The following is a 13,295-nucleotide window of genomic DNA, read 5'->3' on the forward strand; positions in this document are numbered from 1 at the left end:
CACCTTTGCTGATCTGGACAGCAGCATGGGGCCACTGAAGCTTCCAATTCAATTGGAGCATGTCAACTGCCACATCTGCAGCCTTGCAGGTTGTAAATTTCAAAATCTGTAGACTAAATTCACTGATTGTATGTCAGGGTGTGCATGCCCTCTTCATGTCCATGTCATCTTCACAGAACTCCCTAGCCTCCAGTTCTTTGCTTAATGATTCCTCATAACCTTTCCTTATCACTTTACACAGGTGGATGCACCAGCTCTGTTCCTTCCCTGAAATATCATTTGTAGTCATGCAATGTAGCAAAGCACAGAGAAGCTAAAATCCATTGAATTAGCAGGCTTGAGAGAGGGTATTATGGAAGAATGCATTCTGGATATTGCTTAACAACTATTTTACCTATCTCAGTGTCCTGGTTTCAGCTAGAATAAAGTTAATTTACCTATCTCAGTGTCCTGGTTTCAGCTAGAATAGAGTTAATTTCTTCCCAATAGCTGTTACAGTGCCGTGTTTTGGATTCAGAATGAGAGATGTGTTGATAACACACTGATGCATATTTTTTGCAAAGTCATTTCATTCTAAGTCAAGGACTTTTGTTTTTCCTTGTCTCAGTGAAGACATGCCAAAAAAAAAACCAAACCAAAAACCCAAAAAAACCCCAAAAGACAGGGAGGGAGCATAGAAGGGAGGGGTGACCCAAACTGGGCAAAAAGATATCCCACATCACAGATCATTCCCAGTATATAAACTGGGGGGAGTTTCCTGGAAACATGGCCAGTCTGGGTTTGGGAAGGGAGGTCTGGCATTGGTCAGCAGATGATGAGCAATTGTACTGTGCATCAATGGTTTGTTTCCTTTTTATCATCATTATTTACCATTATTATTGTATTTTACTCTATTCTCAATTATTAAGCAGTTCTTGTGCTTAATAATTGAGCAATTCTCCTCCCCATTCCACCAGGCAGAGGGGGATTGAGTGAGCAGCTGAGATGATATTTTGTGTCCAGCTGGGCTTAAACCATGCCAGTCCTTTTTTGGCACCTGAACAGGGGAACCAAAGCTTGAGATAAGGACTAGAGTGTGTTAAAAGAAAATTGCTACAAACATTCATTGTATTGGTTTAACAATACTTGCTACTAAAAATGTGGACTTATTTGCCGTCATATTTTTGGTGTTTTGTCTGAGTTATACCTGTAATACCTCACCTGTAGTACATGCTCTCTGTGGTGTATTTCATAGGATGGGTTTATGATATGACAGCGCTGCTTGTCGGGACACAAACCTACTGGATGTGCTCAGTATTGCAGGCACCTCTGTGCTTTGGGAGTCATCTACTGGAACAACTAAAAATCACATCTTTGGCTTTTTCTCTGTTTCTCAGAGGAGCAACCTACGGGCGAAACACCTTCATTTCTTTTTCTCCCCTCCTTTATTCTTTCCTTGAACTCCAGGCTGATTACAGTAGTCAAGAACTGAAAAGATTTTGAATATCCTGTGACTACCCTTGAAACCAAACTGGTCTTTTTACTAGGAGCCAGCATGTTGTTGCATATGCTTCAGACCTTCTTTAAGGCCAGACAAATAATTAAGAACATTACCCAGAGATCTGCCCAAAAACTGGATAGTCAGAATGATGGGGTGGGTGGGATTGTATGAGTAAGGCCCTAGGGCAGTGGGCACCTCCAATGTGTTTGTACATTATCCCTCAATAAGTGCAGAATCCAGGAAAGAAGCGAAATATTCTTTAAGTCTCTTATCACCCTGGCACCCCACAGAAGACCCAAGTTTCAACAATGTGCTGGGGCCTGGCCCAGACCTATCAAGCCATATTCAACAGTGCTCAGTGTCCTCAGGAGGAAAAGGTCCTTAAATCTGACAAAGTGACAACAGCCCCTGCAGCTGCTCCCACCCCAGCAACCAACATGAGCAACAGGCACTGTCACTACTCCACCCCTGAAAATTACTCTGCATACTGCAGATCTTGTTTCTATCTTCTCTGCATTTTTGTTTTCCCCAGAATGAATCAGTTCAGGAGTAGATTGCTTCCTGAAATCTGCGGACTGGCCAAAAGTCCATACTCAAAAATGACTCTATTTCAAAAAGAAAAAACCCATCAAGGTAATATATGGACTTGACAACTCAGCTATAAGCACCTGTTCATCTCTTCATAGATGAAGTTCAGTTGAGTGTATCTTGCTTCTAAAATTGTCCCACACTACTGGGAATCTTGGCTCAGAGTGAAGGAAATGAGCAAACCCAGCAGCTCTGCCAAACTCAGTGCTATGAACACTGAATGTACTGGGGAGCAGAGAGAAGAGTTATCAGTCACCTCACAGTCACTGGCAAGTTCTACTGTCACATTTAATTTTCCATGAAATTGTATTCAGACATAGGAGGGAAGTATGAGAAAGACTATTCATGTCTTGGCCAGGGTCTACACAGAGAGGGGCTATCAGTGATAGCAGGTCTTAGTTAAAGGGTTTATTTTTTTCATGAATGAAGACAAGGTTTTCAGATGTGTGCAAGCTGTGGTCACTACCATGAGAAGGGGGTTTTGCTGTTAGGTGAAATGTCATGCTGCTGCCAGTTTCTTTGCAGCTGCTGCCCCTCAAAATAGTCTCCTGTTAAGGAGGTGCTAAAACATCATAATGATATGAAGACAAAAATAAGTAATTCACTAAACAGGGAACGTTGTAAAACTACGTACATTGAGTCAGAACAAAATTCCCTGACCTACAGTACTTTGACCCAAGCTTCTTCTGAGACTCCCAGTGGCAGAAAAAAGGGCAAGAACCCATCCTTGGCTAATAAAGTTGTTTGTAGGTACTTCACAGGGCACCTAGCATATTATTTTCCTTGACAAAACCCAGTTCTAAAATGAAGCGACTAAACAAGCAGGACATGTGAAGCTGTTTTTTCAAGGGGAGAAAGCTTATGTCTCAAATCCAGATCTATTTGCAAAGTCTGTCTATTCAGACATCACCAGAAGTTGTTGCCAACTTCATAGAATTGTGGCACCTGTTTTTCACTGAACTCTTCGGTTGATGGAAAAAGTTTTTATTCCTCATACTCAAAAAATAAACATTGTTTCCATTACCAAGTTCATTTCTGAAGTGAACTGCTAGAGATTCTCCAATGGAAGTTGATGTCAATGTCAAGGGAAGACCTAACCTTCTGCTTGAGTAGACTGGAGAATGGTACATGAGAAGAGTCCTGATTGAAAAATGTGGCTTCAGTAGAAGGCTGGTAAACAAAACCTGTTTGTTCAGGTTTTATTATAGAACAGCACAGCCACATGAAAGATTCAGCATGTCTTTGCTTCTGCATTGATCTATAAGTTGAGAAAGGGTTCAGATGCGGCCAGGAGGAAGAGCACATTCATGTTTTCGTTCAAAGTGCACTCTTGCTTTTGTTGTCCCAATTCAGTATTCTTAGAGCCACTGGGGGCCCAGAGCCTTTTCAAGTCACTTTTCTTATTTTCTGCCATTTGCCACTCATCCTGGCTCCTTCGCTGTCGCTCACTCTCGAGTACTTCCAGCTGCTGTTGTTTTTGTTGTCAGCTATCAGAAAAAAGAAATAATTTTTTAAAAAGGGAAGCATCCCTTCTCCCAGACCTGTTATCTTCCATATTTCACCTATAGAAACTGTCTTTCACATCATTAAATTGCTTCACCTGCTGTTGTTAGTTATGCCTGAAGAGCTTTAGGTAAGTCCTTGTCTCCGTTGCTGAATGAGGTGCGCCTTTCAAAAGAGCTGTGACTGTTACCTGGGACCAGCAACCTTTGTCTCTTTCATCTCTGTTGTCTCAAGGCTTTCAACAACAACCATCCCAAGAGATATTTATTGCAGCTGACAACACACTAGTCACTAGTATGGTTCATCCTGCAAATGCAAAACAGCACATCTTGGGATCAGCTTTTAGGATAGCAGTGCAATTTTTCTTCAATTAATGTGATTCTTGGGGTTTAACTGTGTCTTTCAGACACATGTTAACCCTCCATAATTTAAGAAACATCAGTCTCCAGAAGCACAGATCCTCTTCTCAGTCACAGCTCAATGTTATCCTTTTATCTTTTCTTTCATCCAACTAGTTTTTTTACAAACATCTGAGAAAGGTTTCATATTTTAAAGCTATCTGTAACTCTGTCAATAGCTGAAATAATTACCTACACCATCTCTTGCACAGAGGACATAGCTCTTCTTCCAGAATATTTCTTTAACATGTTTCTGACTTTCTGACCAAGTGAGTATTTTTTCTCAAGGGCAATGGACTATAGCCTGAATGCGTGTGAGGACAAGGGGTCATGACAGAGACTGAAATGTGCTGGTTTGGAGCAATCCTGTCAGAGTTAGATGTCTGTAGGCAGGCTCAGAGAGGGCTACATAGATTAATCTCCCTCTCTAATGTACTATTTCTTCACATTGTCTTTCTTTTTACCTTTTGTTGTAGTAATGACTCACTGTGCTTAAAAGCTGTAATTCTGAATTCTGAAAAAGTTCCCAAGCCAAAGAATACTCCTTGAGGCAGGGAGCAAGAGAATAAGAAAAAGTAGATTCAAAAACAGAGAAAAGGTTTTAGAAGTAGAAAGAAGTAGTGAATATAATGCTTCATGAAGAGGGGTGAGGTTAAAACTGCAAGAAATATGACATTTTCCAGAAATGTACCTGGCAAGGGGAAAAAGGTCAAGTGACCATTATGTTTTCTGGGAAGACAGTATGAAACAAAGATGGCCCTGAAGTGGGTGTTTTTTAAAATATTGCTAGGAAACAGGCTTTAGATTTTCATGTAATCAAGTTTGCATAGGGAAGTGTTGAAGTTTGAGCCAGTGATCAGGCAGCACAAAAGGTACTGAAGGGGTGTACCACTGCTAGGAGGGAAAAAGTACTCTTGAGAGGTATCAGCTTTACAAGAGAAACTGACCAGAGGGGAAGAAATTCTGAGCCATGTATAGCAGTTCTATAACTTGTCTTAACTCAAAATACACCATATACTGGTATTATAATCACTGTGTCAGAGCAAATTGTAGTGGGGATCAGATGTCAAAATCAAGGGGAAAAGTCCAATCAACAGTCTGGATTTAAACCTGTGAAAAGGCAGAGATTATTTAGTACTAGCAAAAGAGAACCAGATATGATTGCAAGAGTTAAAAGGAACAGAAAACAGTTTTACAGAATAGAGAGTACCTAAACTTTTAGCCAATGAAGGACAGAGAAAAATTAAGGAATTCGTGGATTTCTAAGGAAAATCATAGCTGGAATCAGTGTACTCCTGCAGCCCTCTGAACCACCATGCGAGACGTGTATTTTCAGCAATCAGACTTTGGCCAGAACTGTTATATTCCTAGGGGAAAACATTTTGTAAGAGCTTGCAGAGTGGGATTTAATGTACCTATTTAAAAACAAGGACTCATTCACAGTACACACAGTGAAAAAGAATTTCTCAAAAGGGAATGATGTGAGCAGAACATCACTATTAAATTTTTGTCAGCTTGATACTGTCTTTTGAAGTCATTTGAGATCTCAAAAATGAAACCTTATACTGCTGAGCACAGGCACAGAATGGCTGCCATGGTGGGTGTTCTAGAGCTCCACACAAAAGGGCAATAACATCTTGAACATTCACTTCTAGGGAATAGACTACTGCATCTGTTCTAAGGTGGAAAACAGGTCAAATATCCAGGCTCATTAAAAAGTAAAAGAGTTCATAAAGACAGAAAGTTAATGCACAGATAAAAGGAATGATGGACACAATTATGGTCTAGAAAGGGCAGACAAAATGTTTAGTTCTGAGGAAGCAAACAAAGGATGAAAAATAAAGCATACCATTACCATTAAAAGCATAAAAAAAGGTCTTGTGTTTTATGCACAGTGTTCAATACAGCATGAAATTAACTTATTTATGCCAACTCCTGGGTGATGGAGTCTCAAGCTGAAGGGCCAAGAAGTTAGTCAATAGGACAGGCCAGAGAATCAGGACTGAGCAGAGCAGTGCAGGGAACACCCCAAGGCCCAGGAGATGCTCTGGATACCCAAGACAAACTCAAAGGCTGAGGAGGTCTAAGTCATAGGACACAATAGAGTGTCAGTGGCACATGATGATTTTAAGCAGGTTTTTGGGTTGGTTATAACCAGCCTGACAAGTGAGGGGACACAGCTTTTTTTCCTTTCTTATGGATGTTTCAGCCTGGATTCACTTCCACACTGAATTTGTGTTTTCTGGCTTGCAGAATTTCCAGTGTTGAGCTTTCCCTTTTTCTGTGATAAATTGCTCAAAGGAACTGCCTTTCCATACCTTTTTCTCTCATTAAGGTGTTTAAGTGGACTCATTAAGTATAACATTTGGACAATACCCAGGCAGCAGAGATTACCTCTTTTATGTTAGCTAAATAGAAGCGCAGACAGAGTGCAATTTTCTTTACACTTGTGTTTCAGAGGGATGCTAAGAGGATTTCACAGCAGGGAATGGGGGAATTACAGGAAGTGATGCTGCAGGTGAAGACAAGTCAGCTGTTTGCTCCAGTTTCTGAAGAGTATGTACATTTTATTCCCTCAAATTCTCCTGATCCTTCTTTGACCTCTAGAAGTGAACAGTATTTACAATGTTACAAGTGATTAGAAATGACATGTGCAGAACAATCAGTTTAAGCCTGGATTCCTATAGATTTTTATCTACTCAGCATTTCATCACAGACCCAGCAGCTTCCTAATACCTTTCTCTCTCAGCAACCCGAGATTCTGCTCTTAAATTTCTGAAGTCCTTGCTTTCTATTGCATCCCCAGGTACCAGCTGGAGAAAAAGCAGGGTACAGTGGTTTGTCCAGAGCCTGCTGCTGCTGGAAGGGCAGGCAGAGTGTGTACCCCAGTTTAGCCAGGGGCAAGTCCATGACCAGCTGAAAGGTACTGCCTTTCTTTTATGGTAACATTCACTAGGCTTCTTCTTCTGTATTCAAGCATAAATTTTCTAAAAAGGATTTAGGAATACAGCATCTTTGAAACATTATTGTCTCTTTTTCATGGGGCTGAAATTCACAACTGGATTGCAAAGCTGTTGGAGAGAGGACATGAGCAAGCATGTTCTCCAAGTACAGGTCACTCATTAGGAAGCCTCTAAGAGGTGCAGAATTTTCTCATGGATAAGATCCTGAAAAATATAGGATGGATTTTTTCCTTTAGAGATAGTCTGCAATGTTTTCCTTCATTTGCTCCAAGTGGGACTTACCAACCCTGGAAAGTGATCAGTTTTGGAGAGTGATCTGTTTTGGAGAGTTTCTCAAATGAAAGCTGATATGCAGCAGGGATACAACCGGTCTCCTCCTGGTGGGGCAGCCTATGAGCAGTGTGGAGTCCTTTATCCGTGTGCCTCTAGGAATACTGTTTGCAGAGTCAGGTACAGGATGGTATTTATAGACAAAGAGGCTGGAGTAGGGTTCATCTCAATTAAAATTTGATGTCTACAAAAGGTTAAATGAACCACCCATTTCTCTCTCCTGATTCTAAAGGGAAGGTTGTGTACCTGCCCTGGCTGTAAACATCTGCAGCATAGAAAGTTGCTTGAGAGGAATCTCACCTTAATGTCCAGCCAACAGCTTCTCCTTTGTTTTACTTCCAAGTAGCAATATTCTCAAACAGAAAGATGCAGGTAGTCATAAAGCAACATGACAAAACATTTTTAAAGCCCAATCTTGCTATAAAATGCATGGGTGCAAATAAATCTGTCCTCTTGGTGACAAAGTCATCAGCATTAACTTCACAGGATGCTATCATTCAGCTTGCAGGTGCTGAAGTTCCAGTGCAGTAAGTGGACTGCACTTCATAAAAACTCATTTCTCAGTACAACCACTGCCAACACCATGATCTCTCTCTGCAATTAAGAAAATGTAAAACGATCCCCTGCAGAGAAGAGCACAGTAGCAATGAAGGGAACAGAGTTAAGTCCAAACCTAAGCCAGCAAATAATTTTCTTTTTACAGCTTCCTGGAAAGGACTTGGCAAGGGACATGAATAGACAACAGAGCACAGTAAATGGAAGGCTTTATCATGATCCCACTTCTCTGTCATGCTGAAATGCATTTCACCAAACTGCATTCAAAAAAAGAAGGTTTTATATATGAATGGATGTACATTTATATATTAATATGACTATGAATGAATACATGTATTTACTTCAAAAATGAGTACTTTGTTACTAACTCCAAGGTTGCAGCAGTCACTGACTGCTTCTGCCTTTTTGCCTTGTAGTAGGAACGTGACCAGCTCTGACACCATCTACCCAGGGAAACTCTGCAGTTCAGTTCCATGATGTGTTTTTCTGCTGGATTCTCATTATCACACATTCTTATCTGCCTCAGGCAGCTATTAAGCCCCTTGTCAAGTCACAGTTACATATCGACTGTGAATCATATCTTCTTTTAGCCCAAATTACCTCTACATTTCATGAGTCTGAAATAGATACTGTACAATTAAAGCATCTTAAAAGCATTAATTGACACTTAGAGCAATAACTCATTTTGTTGTTTTGTGTCAGAAAAGCCATTTGTCTGCAGATACTGTATTATTATAATTGTTTTTAGCATCCCTTTAGTTGTATGTCCAATAAACAGCATCAGTCCTTTGTGAAGACAATATAATGTTCTCAGTATCAGAAGAGACCCACATATAACAGAGAGGAAAAATTGTATTTTCTATAGCCTAAAACCAAATAAGGCCAAGTACAATGAAATGAGGGAGTCACTGATTTCTTTCAGCTTTCCAAAGAATGATCTAGAGAGATACAGTATGGAAAACTTAAAGTGATAGAGAAAAGGGAAATACACGTGATGTGAGTTATAGACACAAAGGGCCATATATCATTTGCTGTAAACTTCACTTTCTTGGCACCACATGAATTCCCACCAAATGACCATCTTGTCCACTTTAAGTATCAGAAAAAAAAAAGTCTGGGAAACATGGAAACCTTCTCTGTTTACTTCAAACATGCAAGATCAGCATTCATACTTTGGAACTAGCTTGTTTTTACTGTACACTGCTGTTAAATCCCAAGTTTCTACTTTCTAAATCACTCTTGTTGTCACTTCATCCTTAATTTTCTTAGGAAGTTTCTTGTTTGTCACAGCATTAAGCCTCTTTCTAAGCTTCTGAGAACAAAATATGGTTCTTTCAGTCAATCATCCTTACCAGAAGGCACAGTGGTAAAAATGAGATGGGTGAACTCTCAGAACACAGATTATTTTAACTCTATCCACACTCCAGACTGAAAGCTTGAACCACTGCAAGAGTCACATTCATGGCAGGGGTTGGTTCCTTTCAAAGATCCACCCCTGCATCAGAAAGCACTGGAAGCTCCCAGAGTCTGAAGCCAAATCCTTGGCAGAGGTGAAGCTCAAATGGCTGGATTCTAATGAAACTCTACTTCAGGGATACCAAAAGGCTTCAGGGGAGTGGCTGTGTAGGTGTTTCAGATGGACCCTAGAGAATTTTCTCAGTACAGAGCTAAGGTGAATCAGGGTTAATCTCCTGATGCACAGAACAAGCCAAACACTCCTTTAGAAATCTGCAGTAAAAACACAGGAAGGAGTTGGATGCTTCTCTGTTCAAGCTCCTGCCACTGTTCTCCAGATACCAAGTTAAAAGCACCAGGAAAGAGAACAGATCCATGAAAAGATAAAAGAAGTTTCTATCACATTGCTTTTTATAGGAAGGAAACAGATTAATTCAGAACAAAAGATTACTTGGTCAGTGACAGAATAAGGTAAAATTAGTACATTGAACTCTCATTGAATGAGACTGTATCCTTCTCAAGTTGGGGATTAATTAATCCTTCACCCCTTCGTCCTCCAGCAGCATTACCTTGTTTTGTTTGGTGGGCAGAAGACTCAGGAAGTCTTTTTTCTCGATTTTATGACCACTGTTACAAGTGTCCCTTGCCTGCTGTGGCCACTCTCTGTTTCCCTGGCTGTCTCTGTGTTGGAGCCTCCAGTGGCTGCTCACAGCTGGGGAGGCAATGTGGCTTTTCATTCACGTTCTTTCACCCTCCTCTCTATACCCCTATCCCCAGTCTCGGGACTTGGATGTTGTGCTAGCCAAGAATTTTCTGGGAAAATAATGCAATTTTCTGTCAAAAATGCATTTTCACATTATTAGAATACTCAGAGAAATGTTTTTCTAAAACTGCTTCAGAAGAAAATCCCTCACTGTTTCCAGTTTTATTAAAGAAACTTGTTCAATAAATTAAAATTCTTCTAAATTAAAAAAAGAAAAACACCACAATTTCACATGTACTACCTATTCAAATTTTGAACTATTCTTAGAAAAGCTCTTCTAAAAGTCAAGTCTTCAAAATTGTGTAAGTCAGCACGATTCCCCTGAGGCATGGCAGCAAAGGATCTGGCCCCAGGATCTGCATCTCCAAACCTTCTGTGAACTGCAAACCTACCCAGCTGTGACATTTCAAATTGCAATCTCTTAAGGGCTTTTGTAAATTATCACATCCTGCCTGCTCACATTCTCAAGAGGTATTATTTGCAGATGAAACCTCTTGGTAAGTAGTGTACCTAAAGAATAACAGCTCTTTAGAGCTCGGGTTAATTCCATGGTTATTATTTCTCAGCTTCTCACAGAAGAGGAGATGTACAGAATGACACTAGTTAGTGCTTGGGGCAGCAGCCATCATCATGAGACGAGTAATTCTCTACCTGTGGTTTCTCAGAGAGACATAGTGAAATAATAGCTTGTCTGCAGCTGGCTTCAAACATGTCTCATTATCTCTTCCAATATGCACCTGTTACAGTCTCAGAGGTTCGAGTAAATAATGAAGTAATTTAACCCCTTCCTCCAATTGAAGATTTGTTGTATGTCTCACAGCTTTGAAACTAAGCACGCCTTGATCAAAAAAACTCAATGCTTATAATAACCAAATACAGGGTAATAACTTTCTTAACCAGAGGAAATACTAGGTAATTCTACTTGGGCTGTGAATATTTTTAGATACATCAGTCTCGGGAAAACAAGACATACACAGTGAAGAAAGATCATCACTGGAGGGGTGCTGTGGGCCTGTAATGGGAGTATAACTGAATCACAGAAAGGTTAAAGCCTTTGAAAGGTAGAAATTTTAGCACTAGCACTAGCACTAGATACCTTGAAGGTTTAAACATCACTTCTGGAGTACACACAATCATCTTAAAGGAAAAAGACTGCCTTGGGAGAAAGGGCTTGTGACTGAAATTCTCAGCAAGCACCTGCAAGAAACACATCCCTGAGCAGACTCCCCTCAAACAGTTTCAGTCAGGAAACTCTTAGTCCATTGCTGGTGACCAACAGTTTTGTTGTTCCTAAAAATTGTTGGTCTGATATTCCTTCCACAATTGTCACAAAAGACTGCAGTAAGGAAGGAGAGGTCCCAAATTTTCAATATGCTGGCTACATACCTCCTATTTCTCTTTCATACATATTTTATTTTGTGTAATGAGATTTCATAGTGCAGAAAGAATTAGAAGATACAGATTATGCTGGAGAAGATGACATCAGAAAGATGTGAGACTGGACTGAATGAGCTGCCAGAGCTATTTATGGAGGGCACCCAAACCTTAAATAGATTTACTTCTGCTCCTTGAAACATTTGTGCTCTCATGATGGAATCAGATCAGTCCAACGTGTTATTTCTTCCAAGAAGTTCTTGACATCTCAGAATTAAACTACATTAAAACACTGGCAGAAGGTGTTAATTCTTTTAACATGTAGAACCATGCAAATTGCAGGCACATAGTGTGCCCAGAACTGAAAACCAAGAGCAGATATATAAATGGTACCTCTCATCAGTGAAGCACGTCTCATGTGTCTTCTCAATACCAAAGGCTAAACAGCAAGTTTGTTCCAGTCACAAGCACAGCAGCCTCCCAGGAGTTAGTGACTCAGGAGCAGTCTCTTTTTCAGTTCCCTAAACACACATCCTACATACTACACATGGCGCATGGCTAAAGCCACTCAGTCTTCACCTAGCACTCAGTGTTAGTTCCATTGCTCCCTGCTGGCTTTCTGCCCTCTGCGTAGTCTAACCCTGAATGCTTTACAGACCAGAGGAAGGTGATTGAGTTACCTCCAATTTAGTGCTGTCTAAAAGCTCAAGGATGGTAGCAAGTTTTCAAATGAGCCAGGGGAGTGAAAAGAGAACAACAACCTGACATTATTTACTGGAGACGTCACGATTGTTCCCTCTCTGTCAGCATTCTGCACAGATCAGAAGGAAGCAGAACAAAAGAGAACCATGTTTAAACATTGAATACCTTCAGAAAGATATTCTGAAGTATAATGCTCACTTCAGAAGCTGAAGTCACTGTATTTTTCCCACAAATATTTGCAGCTAAGTGTTGAAACTAATGATCAAGGAAGTTTACTACAAACTTGTCATAAACTCAAGGAACTCTCCTATCTGAAACCACCACAGTCCACTGACTTCATATTCAGTAGGCAAGGGTGTAATTAGTTTTTAAGTACAGGTGGAAACAAAAAACCAAAAGTTAAACAAACAAACCACACAGACCCATTAGCACATAATAGACATTTTTAGGAGGCAAGAACACTCATAAAATATATTAGTATAGAATATTTTATTTTCATCCTTCAATTTTTGGGAGGAAAAAGTTATTCCTAAAGACTGAAGCCATTGCACCAATTTAGGAATATCACAATAAAGTGTTCTTCCAGTTGTGGACTACTGCTGACCTGTGAAATAGCAGGACCCTGAGACAACTGAGAAAATCATCAAGACGATAGAGTTATTTTTACATGGCAAAGAAATAGTGGGAAAATAAAACTCTAAAAAGTAGCTTATATTTGGTTTTATGGCAAAATAAAAATGTGTTGGCAATGCTGCCTAATATGGCTCTTAAGACAATCTTTCAATTTAAAAGTGTTGAGATATGGAAATACCATGCCCTCTTTTTTTCTTTTTTCTCACTCAAGTTGCACATAACAGTAACACATTTCTACCACCAGTAACTACTCATGTCTATTGATTTTTAAAAATCCAAAAACTTCTGTAGCAAGTATGAACACAGTGACATTTATAATAGACAGCAGTGGACACTGCCTGTGGATCAAATGGAGCTGTGATATTTCAGCTACTCTTTCCATTTTAGCAGACTTGGTTTGTGCCTCTGCTTTCTTTCTGATAACCCTGAGTTATGATCATATTTTTAAAGATCTAATACCAGCATATTTAGTATATGGGCATTGTTCTCTACATTTCCAACATCTTTTCAAGCATTCTATTATTGTAGTGAGAACACAATAAATAAATAAA

Source organism: Geospiza fortis, unplaced genomic scaffold (assembly GCF_000277835.1).
Source record: "Geospiza fortis unplaced genomic scaffold, GeoFor_1.0 scaffold138, whole genome shotgun sequence".
NCBI classification, from domain to species: Eukaryota; Metazoa; Chordata; class Aves; order Passeriformes; family Thraupidae; genus Geospiza; species Geospiza fortis.